Below are 15465 nucleotides of genomic sequence, written 5' to 3'. Positions count from 1 at the left end.
TTTAGTCACAAAACCTTGTTGAAATCAATTGTCCAAACATTCACTTAACATATTAATAAGTAATACAGGAATACTCTAAGCCCTCTTGAATTAGATATATTACATCTTGTTACAAAATCTAATGCCAGGCTTAATAACTCAAAGTATGCTCTAGAATAAAAATACATTTATGTGCTAGTATGTTGTAATTAGAATGCTAATCCAAATTACAAAAAAAACCCTAAACCCAGTATTCAATTGGAACTGTTTTATATACTCAAGGGAAGACAATTACCTTTAATTTAATTTCTTAAAAAAGAAATCCCAATTTTTATTTTTTTTACGAGTGGGTATGCTTTTTGTTTTATATTTCTAAATATTACAACACTGTAATATTACAGTGTCAGATTGCACTGTAATCTGACAACAGTGGTCAGATTTGAGGAACTATTGGGGTATTTACCTGCAAAATCAGTGTCACTTAGGACTTTTTAGAAAATATGTCTAGGTAGTTGTGTTCTTACATTTTCTGTTGCAAACACTATAGGAACAGGAAAGTGTGTATAAGAGAAGATGGTGTTTCCAATTCAACACTATTAGCTTTGCATATATGTAACAGGAAGAATTATTATAAAATACCATTTTATCCTATCTCATTAATAGACTTTAATCATCTCGCAATAGCTGAAAAATTCTGCATAAACATATTTTGAACAGGGTTTGTTTGAATTTTTTGTTATTTTTTGTGATTTGAACAGTTAAAGGAGAGTTAATAAAAGATAGATGGCTGATCAGTTGCTGATGTTTCATATGTTACATTTTCTTAGAATCATAACCTTCAACATTTTTAGTGTTGTATGTAGCCAGCTGTAGTGTGCGATTGAACCCTATACAACTTCTTGTGCTCTTACCAATAATGATTGAACAACTTTATAGAAAATAGATCTGAAATAACAAATTATGTAAAATTGTAAGATACATGTTTTTAAGAAGTTCATTGACAGGAAAATAAATTGAAAGTAATGCTGAGAAAGGGCCAAGAATCACATGTGATTAAAAATTTTAGTTTGAATACTGAATAAGTCTCCGTAATGCTCAAGTTTTTGGAGTTGTCCATCTGCCATTAATGTCATCTTGGAAATAAATAAATTAAACCACATGGACCTACTTTACATGATGTTTCTATCTCTCCTCATACATGATTATGTGAAATACAACGCTTCTTTAACTTGAAAATACTTAAGCTAATTTCTGTCACTTTTTGTTATATTGAAATATTCAAAAAAAATGCAGTGCGTTATGTCTTGCATCCTCAACTTAAATTCTGTTAGATGAAATAAAAAACTAAAACTATTTTTAGGATTTTTTTCATTTAGTGTATTTATTTTCCATCTGAAGGTCAGTTCCAGAAGTCTGGTACCATAACTGCCACTCCAGCTTCCTCATTGCTCCTGGTGGCTGGGGAATATCCCAACACTATTTGCCTGTTGAATACGTGGAGAGTATCCTTCTGAAGACAACTGTCTCCTTTGTGTTTGAGCACCTCCCACTATGTGAGTTGTTTGTATTTTTTTTTAATCAAACTGAGTTTGCCTCATTTTCATTAATGTCATAGTTACACATTTAACATTTATAAAAATGTTTGTGATGTATCTCCTGCAGTTGTCCAAAATCTATTTTCATGCCATTTCCTTTTCAAAAGAAATCTTAATTTACAAACATATGTTCTTTTCTCCCCAGTTTGCTGCATTAAATTTTAAAAGACAAGTGAAAATAGTGACTGTAGTATTTGGTTTTAAAACTGATTGATAACTGTGCTGTAGTCTGCTTCCCATAGAACTGGTGAAACATAGACCATGTCAGTAGGATCTTTTCTTTGCTTTCTCCCATAATATGCCCTAAGTCCCGACCTGAAGGGGCAATTCACTCTCTAATTTAAACCTCTCCTTAACATTAACAACATGGCAGTGTTTAGTAATGATACAGTGTTTACTGTTAAAGACTTGCCAATTTGGCCTTAAATAGCTAGACTATATTACCTCAATTTGCCATATTCCCTCTGTTTAGTTTGGAATTACCTTGCAAATGTTAAGGTGATAGTATTGTATTGTATAAAGGAATTCTAAATTGGAAATCCAAGCATTGTGGATTTAAAGTTCTAGTATTGGTCTATAGAAACACACTAGTTCAAGTAGTTACAGGTCAGCAAACTCATTTTAATAGGTACTTTGGTTTTTTTTTGCTTTTACTGACTTCATCAGTGCCTTTAATTCGTTATTTTTTCTTCCTATTCTCTGGATAATTTAAAACTCCTTTCTGAAGTGATTTTTTAAGATGTATATGAGCTTGTATATGTAGTTTCTGTACCTTTTAAGTATAGTTAGATTTTTCCAGTGTTGCAATAAAGTACAGAACACTATGCAGCACATTAAAGAAATAGAGCCTATGCATCAGAACAATTTTCATGCCTCACTCAATTCTTAATGTAAATTAGTAGGAACATTGGTTATCCATTTGAGAAATTGAGTTGGTATAAAAATAAAAATGCACTTATGGTATGTGGTGCTTTGTGTATCATCTTGGGAGTGTTTTGCTGTTTATCTGTCACTTGCATTAGAAAAAGCAGTCACTGGCTGCAGGTGACATTAAAAATTAAAGGTTAACCTCAATTTCTTTACTGACCAGACGTGGGGCAGAAAGTTCTTCTGGATGTGTGCCTGGATTTTGGAACTGTCAAATAGAGTTGAGAAGACTGGTGCTTTTGGTGGCTTAGTTTTTTTGTATATACATGTGTGATTATATGATTTCACCATTTGCAAGTCTTTAGACTGCTTCTTATAGGTTATATCATTTTCCATTGCATCCAACTTTATGAAATTAAAAAATTACACAATAATGCTATAGTAAGTAATTATAATGAACTCATTTTTCTGATCTGCATAATTCTAGGAATGTCTTTTTATTTTGTTGCTTAGAAAAACTAATTAAAATAGCTGTCTTTCCTATTGCTAGAGAATACATGTCTTTCAAAAACTAGTTGAAATTGTTTTTGAAAAATTGCCTTAGAAGCTTTTGAATATTCTGGTTAACTCATTTACATTTAATGTAAGACAAGCTTTATATACTCATGAACAAACCTGGGAGATCTTTCTTTAAGTTTTTGACACTCAGCTTCTCCCTCATAGTGCCTTCAAGGTGAGCCAAGTTCAGTAGCATGAGCTTCCCTTGTCTATCACTCCAAATGTTGGAGGCAGCATTCAGGCTAGTGAAGAAAGGTTCAGGCAGCAGAGGTTTCCATGTAACCTGCCAGGTATCTTTCTTTTGTTAAAGAGGTATTGTGCTTTTTCTGTGGTTGACCAGACTACAGGCAAGTCTTGATCTTTAAGATGCAGCCTGAAGCTGTGGCTGCTGCTCTTACCTTCCATTTCATCTCTTAATTATCTTAGCCATGCAGTAAGGTAGTATGCATATAGTGAGCAGATCTGGTGCTTCTTGTTGCATAATGAGGAAGAATGGGAAGGGAAGAAAGAAAAATGAATTTATTTTTTTTTGTGAGTAAAATAGACTGCCAAAATGCATTTGTTTTTCTTACCCCATCCTCCATCTAGCAAACAGTGAATCTCTTCTATCCATGGCTGTTTTCCCTCTTAAGCTCTTCATAGGAAAACAAGAAAATAGAAGTTTCATTAAAGGAAACAATGCATATTTCTAATTTAGAAAAGGTTGGATAGGACCTTGAGCAACCTAAATATGCAATTGACATATTTGAGGAACCCTAGTATTTCAGATGTGCATAATCTTATTAAAATTATATATCTATGTGCCTGCTTCATAGTAAGCTTGGCACAGTTGTCTCAGGACTGGTATACTGTAGATTGTTCTGACTACAAATTAAATCATATTAAGAATTCTTTGGTGGGAAGAAGATAATGCTCATTTAGTGTGCTTTCCTTATTATTTCTAATTTGTTAAACCTATATTTAAGACAGATAATCTCTCTGAAGACAAAATATTTTTAAATGCTAGCTACTTATTTTCCTGTATTTCCCGTGGCTTGAAATTTTTCCAGTGTTTTCTGAGATTGGTTTCACTTAATACTTCTTTGTTTCTTGTGTTTCATATTTTTTTTTGTTGACAAATACTGAAACCGGTCAAACAAATTCACTACTGAAGTGATTTATAAAGAAACTGAAATACTATATAGCTTTAAACATAGTTCCTTTGACTTTGGGAGTAGTTAAATCCCATATAAGAGTTGATAATTGTTGGCTTGCAGCCTGGTTCTAAAGTCTTTGTTTTACAAAGTGGGTTATGAAGCATCAAGAAAACTGAATGTTGGGTTTTTTCCAGATGAAATATCTCAGGTAATTAAATACTTCAGGAATTTATAATTTGTTTATAATTTGAAATACAGGGCTTTCTAAGAAGAAATCTTTAAGTGATTTTATGTATTGTCTTACAGGCTCTAGAATAGCTAGCATGTTATAATTTGTCAGTTAATTTAAATTTAAGTAAACTTCTGTATCAGTCTAAAAAACACTGGTGATTTGCAACTATATTACAGATGGCATCTTTTCTTAAATAGTACAATAATCTGTGTTTTGTGGAGCAAGTGAATTACCCATTTGTTACACTGTTATGCAGCTCACAGAGGTCATGACACATCTGTATGAGCAGAACATATAAGTATTTTTAAAATCCAACAGCAATTCAAACAAGCTAATTCATTGCAGTGTTTCTGTTGTTGCTGTTCCTGCAGGGCTGGTGGTCCATTCGCTTGTATTTAATTTATGGCTGTATTGCAGAGATGGCTTTGAGAAAGATGTGTCTAAAATAAGGACTTTTTTCTCAAATGTAGCAAAACTTGCAGGACATGCAGTTTCAAACAGTAGAACAGGCCCAGGATTGAGAGTTATTTTGCAAAGCACTAAAATCAGGTTATATCAGTTCCCCTTGAGGGTACATAATATCGAGGCAGGACTAGTAATTACCACAGATTTATTTTCAGTAGCTGTCTGATTTTCCTGGACTAATGGTACTGTGTGTTACTAGCCCATACTCTTCAAACATCCTTCTTGTTTCTCCTCTTTGTACCATGTTAGAGGTACTTTATGTATCTGAGAAATTTGGTACTGCTTCATGTCCTTGTTAGTTCAAGTTTCCTCTGGCAGTGGTTTCTGTGCACTGCATCTCCCTTGCCCCTGGCGCATTGACCCATTTCCCTCCTGAGCCTCCTTTTGGGGCAACATGACTCTGAAGCTTGAGCTGGCCATGGACAGAGCCCAGCTGACTCTGGCAGAGCTTTTTCATTGTACTTCGTGCTCACTTTGTAGTTCATCTTAATTTTCACCATGAAACCACCCTTGCTAATATAAAGGAAGAAGTAACTTCTGCCTTGCTGTACTTTAAAGTGGGCTCTACAACAAAAAGTAGAGAGAGACTTTATACCAGGGCCTCTAGGAATTTGGGCCTCTAAATACAAAGGATGGTACATTTAGATGGAAGCTAAGCAAGATATTCTTTACAGAGTGTTAAGATGTGGAAATGGGTTGCCCAGAGAAATGCAGGTGTCTCATCCTTGGAAGTGTTCAGGGCCAGGTTGGATAGGACTTTGAGCAACCTAATCTAGTAGATGTCCACCTCTCTGCCCATGACAAGAGGCTGAACTGGGTGTTCTTTAAAGGTCCTTTCCAACCCAAACCAGTCTGTGATTCTTCTTGAGGAGAGCAGCCTCTTGCCTTTATTTTACCTGATTAGTATTATGTATGTCTCTTACATAGTTTCATTATATAATGTTTCCTCTTTATTTTGTTGACTTTCAAACTTTTTCAGAGGCATTGCAGTGGTTACAAGTTGTATTGATAGAACCTGGTCAAAAGACTTTAATTTGTGGTTTGGGTTGGTTTTGTTTTCAGTAAGAGATAAGTGCTACCTTAGATGATCAGAAATGCTGATTAGAATTTGTTAAAAAGGATTTGTTAAAACTGTTCTTAAAGGATTAAAAGTGGCAGCCTTAAGCATATCTGCAAGAAGAAAATGTTGGAGGGGAGAAACAGTTGGGTTGCCAGCAATGTATATAGTTAAAAAAAACATGATTGTAATGATGTTTTGGTGTATTTGAAGTGATCCTCCTACCATAGATGTGGCAATCATAGACAGTTGTCTCTGATGTGTTTAGAGCTATGATAATGTTCCAGTAGTTTTAAGAACAACAACAAAAAAATTCTAAAGTATTGGCTGTAATTTCCCTTGAAGGGAAGGGATGCTATTTCATGGCTATCTTTGACTCTCTTGTCTTTGCCTCTGCTCTTCCTGAAGAAATTCTGTGAGACTTAGAGAATGCTTTGCTTCCAGGACAAATTCTAGAGGAAGTTCACAGAATTTTAGTGCATTGTGCTCTTAAGTTATATGGATTTAAATGTCTAAACATGTACTGAATATTGACAGGTACCAGTGTAGATGCCAGCCATGTCCTGTACTAGGGACTGATCTGCAATGCAAGCAGCAGCATTTCTCAGTTGTTGTGACTGGCCAGCATTTGTAATTTGATGGAAAGCAGATGAATAAAGCCAAATTAAAGTGACGGTGATGACCAACTGCCTAGTAATTTAAGACCTTCCACACATTGCTTCGTGCTATTTATTCAATAAACACATATAGTCATTATAGACCTTTTTCATTTCTTTCAGGTGATAGAAGCCACGGTGGGCAGAAGTTATTGTATATTATCAGCACTTTGTCATATTCAAATAAATTAATGTGGAAATTATATGAAACTCAGAACTTTCTGACCAGCTTCCTAGGGTTTTGTTCAAGCTTTCATTGTGTGATGTACATTACATAAATTCATATTGAGCACTTTCTTCGCAACATAATTTCTACAGATTTGTAATCCTTAAAGAATTAAAATCTTGCCACCAACTTTTGCAGTAGTTTTCTCAATATTATGTGTCTGATCCTCTAAGCTCTTTTTTCAAAAGGATGTAGTAAGAGTTGATTCTTGTATGAATGGTTCAGCTAGATTTACAAGAAGTGGTTGAATGTTTTTTTATAATTTCTCAAAAGCAGCATGCATGCCTTATAATTTTAGAAAAGGTTACCTGTATCTTGAAACTTGCAATATTTATCATCTTTTGCAAGGGAATTGTGGATTAGGTGCAAAAATTTCTCTATATTATAAATATTCTAAACTTGTTTTGGCATATTAATCGAGATTATTTTAAAATCCAGAAGTGTACTTTATAGTGGTACCCAAGCTGGATCTGAGGAAAAAAATCATTATTCTCTGTCATTTGGCAGAGGGGATTAAGGGATAGAAAAGGAAGAAAATGCTTTTCTTTTTAAGTGAATGTATTCTTCCCATAGAATGTACCAACAAGAAGTAGATCAAGACAGTCTTGCTTGGAGACACTCATACCATCTGACAGGAAAGTGATTTTAATTAATTTAAAATCCAGAAGCAACAGTATTTCTTCCTGAGGAAATGATTAGAAGACCTTAATTACACATTACTCTTGAAAGCACAGATTGCACTTAGTTTCTTTTTGGTCTTGTAGACTCAGACTTTGGAAAGTATTTAACTTATGGGAAGTAATGGAGTATTTTTCTCAGGATGAATATAGCTGCTTGAAAATAATAGGAATTTAGTAGAATGTTTTGGGGTTGGGGATTTTTGGTTTGGTTTGGTTTTTATAACAGAAAAGTCATCCAATACCTTCAGCTGGATTTTGGCATCAAAATTTTAAAAAACATTTGCTGTGTAAAAAGTAAGTTTTGACAAAAGCAAAGAAAATGGAAAAGCATTTAAGTTGTGAATCAGTATCTAGTTACATCTAATCATTATTTAATGCTCCCATTGGGAATATTTTATAGTGTGAATCTGCTGTAGGTGCATAGTGACCAGCTAGAGGAATAGTGAGTGACTAATTGTATATCTAGATAATTTCATTTATTAAATGCATTTTTATGAATGAAATGTAAATGTTGAATGGAATTGTAGTTACTTCTGTACATGAAAACTATAGTTATGAAACCTGCATGGTTTTGTAGCATTTTAGGGGGAAACAATCATGGTTTTGTTTTATTTTAATGTTTAGTTTTTAGCAAGGACACATTCAAATATTAAAATATTCACATACAAAATGTTTTCCTTATTATAAAAGATACTGTAATAAACATCATTTAAAGGATGGACTATTTTATGTAAAAACAACAGTTCCTCATTCATGACATGTTTACTCTACACAGGGGTCTTATGCCTTATGGTCCAAGATGGTTTGAAAAGAAAATTTGGCTGATGCAATTTTTAAAATTTTTCTGAGTCTCCTTTTCAGACGTAATTCCTTTCTTGAATATATCATTAGTGGGCAATGCAGGAACTTGAGACACAAAAGATTTCATACGCAAGCTTCTTTGAAGAATTGTACTAAAAGCTGCATTTAAGGCAATGCAGCCATTTAAGGCGATGCTTCCAGCGTCTTGTTTTTTGTGCCTATTTTCAGTTTTTTAATTAATATTGAGGTTTCAGTATTTTCTCTGTGGCAAGTACTAGGGAGTGGTATCAGATTGTTTTCTCTGTTTCCTGTACAAACAAGCTCTGAATCTGAGGTCTTCTTAACATCCCTCAAGGTTTTGCAGTTAAAAGTCCCACAAAATAACTTTCCTTTTTCACAGTATTTGTAGGATGCTAAGAGGAAGGGTTTCTTGTTTGGTAGCCATAATTTGTTCTGGTGTAGCAGTGATACTGACTTCCCTATTGCCATTCAGGAGAAGCTTAGGAAACGTAGTACTTAACACAGGAAAATAAATTGGTTCAAGTAACTGGGAAAAGAGAAGTGATATTTAATCACTAAAGATTAAGAGACTGATGGCTTGGGCCATTGTCTGAGTCCATACTTCCTCCACTTGTCAAACTGGGACAGAATCTTGAAGTTCTTTTGGGTTCATTTTTATTACAAGGCACAAAGCTAAGAGATACCAGAAAATTCACTGATTTTTAAAATGTATCTCTTTGAATATGTATGCAGTCCATGCATTTCAAGTTGAGTCTTATAATGATTACATGTTGAGTAAGTTGAAAAACAACATATATAGCCAGCAATTTCATTATACGTAGAAATGATCTGACTCATGTGCCAAATTTTACTTTCTTAGGATGTGTGACGTTTTTCATTCTCATAGTGCTTCTCAGGTATCAAGGAATCATCTCCTTAAAAATAACATGTATCTGAGACTGTGGTAGTTTGGGACCTGTTTCATTACGTATGTTTGCATGTCAGTCTGAAAATGTCACACTAAGCTCTTACCAAAACACACACAAAAAAGTTCCTAATTTAAAAATATGTTAGAATATTTGGTCGAATTTAATTTGCAAGATTTTCATTCTGCAAGCATAGAGTCAGAGCTGTATGTTATAAAGTTAAAAGAAATAGCTGATCATCACGGAAAAATCATGATGGTTTATGTGTAGAAATGCACAATTTTTTTGTGTTTGTGTGTGTCTATGTCTCACAAGAGGCATGAGAGATGAATGTTCTTCTTAACTGAAGAGTTCTTTTTCCACTCTAAGGATATTTAAAAATCATTCTATCCATTTGGTGGAGCAATAGCTTAGTTAATGAAATTTGATATTTTGTAGTTTTTCATTCTTGTGTAACATCTGTAAACATGTTCCCAAACCTTACATGCAGTTCTGTAATTAACTTAGTGTTTCCATGGTATTTTGTCAATGAATAGAAAAAGTGCTATTTATACAGATGGGGGGGAAAAAAAATTTCCTCAGCAATGCAGTTATATTTTGGTGGGGTTAAAATACAAGCCATCAGTAGAAAATCTGGTTTTCTTGTTACTTTCTTTAAATCCTCTGTAAGTTTTACACACTCCAAATGAGCAGTGAGGTGTAGTCCAGCCCCCTATCTATTCAGGGGTAAGATCAGTTAAGAAGCAAAACATTTTTTAACTTCTACAGAAGACCTGTACCTCTCTGATCACAGCACTTGGTTTCTTTATTTTCATTAGTTTTTCTCTCCTTGTAATGTACATAGAAAGTTAATGATGAAAGAGTAGTAAAGTATTCATTGAAACTGAAAATTATAGTATTTGCAAATATGAAATCATAATTTACATAAATTTTATAGTCAAGAACATTATGAATGTAAATATGCCTTCATCTATTCTCAGTCTTATAATGCCATTCGTTGTCCAGTGGGAGATGAAGAGTGATGTTGAGACTGCCGTTTAACCTATTATAGCAGCCTAAAGAAATTAAATAGCCTTGATGTAAATATGAGGTGGGAAAGGAGTATTCATCTCCATTAAGTGACATAAAAAAACATGGTAAGAATAACAGGTGGGTGGGTATGCATTAAGCACTGAAGTCCCTAAATTTGGACACTAATTATAACCACAAGGACAATTGCCTCCCACGTACTTAAACTGTAATTTCAGTATGTTTTCAGACCAAAAATATGCTTCACAGTTCTTTGGGCACCAAATGTGGATTTTCTCTTGCATTCTTTTTTCATCTGATACATGATTCCTTTTCCCCTGCTATTAAATGAGGGCCCAATACTAAAAAGCTGAATTCATTATATACTCCTTGGTACAATTAGATCTTTAAACCTTGTATTTTACTAGATCTCATAACTATGCTGAGGAAGTCCTACCCATTTTATAGTGCCATAAGCAAATGTTGTTTTATATTCAAATTATTTGGAGCAGTTGTTTCAGCTTCATGTTAATGTTATATACACCTGTGGATTACCAGTAGCTACTTAATCTGTTGCATTACATAGGTTACTCTTTGTTTCTTGATAGTGTATTTTTTGTAAAGATAGATAATATACTTGCACCCTTTCCTAAAGTTATTTTTATGTTACATGAGATAAAGTCATTTTTATATTGAGTAATTGCATTAAAGTCTGACCCATGGAATCATAAATGAGAACAGAGATGTTATATAAAGCTATCTTTTAAAGTTAACTGAGTATTGCAGTTTCCTTAATATTAAACTGGTTTCCATGCAGGAGAGATAATTTTTTTTTAGCCATTCCATCTTTGGTATAAATCAAGATAAAGAATTAATATTTTTTTATAAAATACAAATCATTACTTCACTTTTACCTTGATATGTAATATACAATATTAATATTTAATATACAAAAAATGCATTATGCCCTGCCTAACCTGATGTAATAATTAAGACGTGGTATCTCTAGACTAAATTTGTCTGATGTTTTTCAGTAATTCTGTCTTACTATCCTTTTCTATGCTTGATTAGATAGTTATTGGCTATTACATGTTCTCCACATTTTCTAAGCTGTGGAACTCAATCAAGTCACCTCTAATCTTATTATAAATAAACTAAATATACTGATCTCTTATCTGACTCACACACACAATAAAAAGAAGGATTTCCTGATTGTAATTCTTGTAACTCCTTTTTTGGCCCTTTTAATTTCAACTTCCTTTTGAATTAAAGATACCAGGCCTAGTTATAGCAATCCAGTGATGCCATATGTGCAGATAATTTCAGGTCCTTAGTACTACCATATATTTCCCTGTAATGCACACAGGGATTGTTTTTAGCTTCTTAGCTACAGCAACATAGTAAGAGCAAAAAAAGCATTTGGTTATTTACAGTGACTTGTAAGTTCTTTAGGGATTCACTGCTTTCTAGGATGTAATCCTCCATTTTATGTGGCCTGTCTTGTAGATTCTTAATGTTCTTAAGGTAAATAAATTAAAATAGTGTAATTTCTACTTTGAGATTTGCTTAATTTATGCAGCTTATTGGAAGGATTTGTACTTATTTTTGTCATCACAGAGCTTCAGTTTTTTACATAACAGTGAAGAATCAGTCATCAGGTTTTATGTGTATTTTGTGTGATTGATATTTTTAAAAAGACAATAAAGGGGACTTCACAAAGCATTAGAGCATTAATATAGCACGAAGAAGGCTTATAATGTGTTTGGCTTCTGCTGATACCTAATGATACGGCAAAAAAGCATTCTTCTACAAGGCTGCTTTTAAGATACAAGGGAACCAGAGGAATTGTTAAGAATAATAGCATATCTTGGATTTTTTTTTTTTTTTCTAATTTGTTTTTAGGAGCAGAAGCACAAAAATCCTGACTTAATCTTTCTTTTAGGTATGCTTCTTATTTAGCTTTTAGTAACTTGTAATTTAAGATCACAGTTATTAGGTGTATTTCTGCATTTTATATATCGCTCCCAGATGCTACAGTATTAGTTTTTATCACTGCATATTTTATGAAATGTCAGCCTTCTGTTGGCTGTTCATGCAGCATTGTTAGTGATCAAAGCCACAACATAAAGGAGAGGAATCTAAACAGTTGGCTTATCTTTGTCCTTCATTGTGACACAATACCATAAAATTACTTTACTATATAAAAGGCAAGCGAAGCTTTGTGTAGCACACTCTGAAAAGGTGAACTTTTTGTTATGCTCAACAAAATAGATAAACTCTTCTAGGTGATATTTTGTGCAAGGAAAGTAAAGTTAGCAGTGGTGTCTTTGGAGTTTGGAAGAAGTTTTCATCTTTTCCTGCCTTTTTAAAGCACAGTTTATATATGTGTGTGTGTGTGTGTGTGTATGTGTTGCAATGGTATTATAAATCTATCATTTAAAACATTTTGAAATGGAAGAAATGTGTCCTTTGGAGTAACCTTTATGGGCTGTTGTGGACTTCCTTGGGATACAATTAATAATGACGTTATATCACTTGAAGAGGGGTAATTGGGAAGATAATAGTTAGTCTTTGCATTATGAAAACTGCTGGTGATTATCAAGTATATTTGGCTTTCATTTTGATTTTTCACACAGGAGATTATTTTGAGTTTATCCAAATTTTTGGTTAAAAATATCAGACTATCAGTCAGCCTTAATTTTTCTGCTTGCCTAAGTGAGTTGTGTATCAGAACTGAAATAATAAAGTAGGAAAAACTCTACAAGCTCTGAAGATATTCTAGGAATAAAAATCTTGAATGATTTTGATCAGCTGTTGTGTATGCCCTGCACAGCAGTTGGTTCAATCAATTTTATGTTTTGGGATGGTTTTATTAAAATGAGCTGCTGCTTTCAGTAAATCATTGTAAAGATGCTAGCTTTCTATATGCTTTTTGGGGATCTGCAGCATACCAAGGCAGTCTCTTAATATAAACAGACTTAACTTTGCTCCTCAAGGGGATGAGCTGACTTACCCCCTTACCACATAGAGTATTTATCAAGATGGGACAGAACGCAAAAAAGGAAATAGTCTCCTAATATGATAGTGGTACAGGAAATAAAAGAGAAAAAATATTCCTACTGTATTGTGGGGGCCTATGAAAGGCATGTCAGTCAATAAGGCTCTTGACAGTATCTCTTAAAAAATATGATGATGTACCTGATTACATGTGTTTATGTTTGTCTTTCCAACTGCTGCTAGTCAGTAACTTGTATGCATGTATTCTCTCACAGTATGTGATTATATATTGATAAATGTTTCAGAGGTTTTGAACAAAACAGTGGTATTTTCTTCATGGTGTTGTGATCAAGATCACCACAGTGCTCCATTTTATCTTGGCTTTATGGGTGAGATGGCCATTTCATCCTTCTTTCCTTAAAAGCTGTCACAGGGTGAGATCATTCCTGTATGCATTCAAAGGTTTTATTACTTCTTTCTTGATGTGCTTCAGAAATACAGCAGGTAGAAAACAAACTTATCAAGTGAGTTAAGGCTAGAGATACATAGTATATTAGAAGCATTAATTAATGCTTTCAATTAATTAATTTTGGAAAATGGAATTTAGGAAAGCAAAAAATCTGACAGTGGTAAGTAGTTCATCCATCAGCTATCCGACTGTAGTGTGCTCAGTGCAGGTCATCTTTCCTGTATGAAAATGACATCACACATAGTCTGTATAACTTTCTAGCAGCATCAAGTTCATGATCCTTCTCCTGCCCTTCACAACTGAAAGGGCTTAACATTTTAAGCTACAGACCTGCTCCCCGTCTTTCTAGATAAGGCGTGATTGTAATATGTTTCTCTTCTGATTTTTGACGAAGTAGGATCTCCTACTCTATGTTTTCATCCATTGCCTGCGTGAGTAGGCCTGCATTTTAGTGGGATTCTGGTTTGCTGATGAAGGCAGAAAAACTCCAGTCTGACTGGGCTGTGATGAAGGATTGAGTTACCAGAGAAATTGTGATGCTTATAGCAATTTTAGTGTCCACAGCAGGAAGAGATGTGCTCCTCAAAGAGAATGATGTACAAAGGTGCATAAGCAAGGTTAGGTGTCTGAGAATCAGAAGACCAAATATGTTGGTATTTGTTGCAAGTCTAGAAGTTCAGGTGACCAAGGGGAGAACACACAAAGCAATAAAGACAGTCTTTAAAGGGAGTGATTTTTCCTCTACTGATCTTAATACCTTCAGCAGGTGTTTTAAACTACTGTGGTTGAGGGGTAAACATTTTGTTCAGGTCTCCTTTTTATTTGTATATCCAAGAGTGCTTCAAACACCTGATCAGAAGATGCTACAACACTTTAAGAGCTGAAAACATGCAAACCTTATCCAAGCAGGTTCTCTTATCTTTTATACAAGTGAATTTCTTTGATTCCCTGGCAAAGAAGTCATGCATTAAATGCACAGCTTTCACATATCCACTTGCTAACCTAATATACCCCAATTTCAATGACCAAAAGCCGAGTCTTGATGAAGCATGATAAGTAGTGGTACTTCTTTCTGTAATTGGTGCTTTGTGGTACACAGTTTCACAAAGAGGTAGTAAATAGATGGGATTATAGCTCTTCATTAATATACTGGATATAATCAAGGTAGCTTGGTGCCTTTTAACCTGATATTCTTGAATCTTGATAGGCACTCACACAGCTGATATGCCTTGGAAACGTAATTTCATTTTATAGATATATACGTATGTGTATATGCGCAAAATGTTTTGTAGATTGGTCCCATAATTTGTGAGCATATATGCGAGCTTATTTCCATAGAAAAAACTTCCATGACCTTTCAAAACCAAAGGTTTTGACCACATTTCTCAGCTTGTTCCAAAGTCAGTCTTCACTAGGTAAATGAATATAGTGGTTTGTTGAGCATTTGACTATGCTAATACCAGCAAAACCAAAGGTTATTTAGCCTTTTTTTAATGCCATTATCCTCAAATCTCTAACCCGAGGCTTATAAATGTAACTGACAGAGAAAATTGAGCAAAATTGATAGTCAAAAATTTCTTTATAGGATGCAAATTGTTGGATTGGACTTTATTTCTGGTCAATGAAAACTGTGTTTCTCAAATGTAGCTATATTAGTTTGTGCAAGGGTTATCACAGTGCTTGTACCTATGGGGTATAGTCAGATTGCTGCTCTGCACTGCAGAGAGCTCAGTGAGGGTAACAAGTACTTAAAAAGTTCCGTACAAGAGATGCTACAGCTGTGTATTTAAGGACTTCATGTTGACCCCATCCT

At 34.1% G+C, this 15465-nt stretch overlaps 1 protein-coding gene across 7 annotated transcripts in view; it reads left to right on the top strand.

Moving 5' to 3' along the window:
• TBC1D5 (TBC1 domain family member 5) overlaps nt 1-15465 on the top strand; it is a 288758-nt gene that overhangs the window by 41375 nt on the left and 231918 nt on the right. For 6 of the 7 annotated variants that reach the window (XM_015618197.2, XM_015618202.2, XM_015618201.2 and 3 more), the window contains one exon: nt 1378-1532. The exons of the other annotated variant lie outside the window; for it this stretch is intronic. The gene's annotated coding sequence lies outside the window, so the exon portion shown is untranslated. The remainder of the gene's footprint in view (nt 1-1377; nt 1533-15465) is intronic. 7 annotated transcript variants of the gene reach the window in all.

This window comes from Parus major, chromosome 2 (assembly GCF_001522545.3).
Source record: "Parus major isolate Abel chromosome 2, Parus_major1.1, whole genome shotgun sequence".
Lineage (NCBI taxonomy): Eukaryota > Metazoa > Chordata > Aves > Passeriformes > Paridae > Parus > Parus major.
The sequence above is the reverse complement of the archived record's forward strand: the minus strand, read 5'-3'. Positions and strand labels throughout refer to the sequence as shown.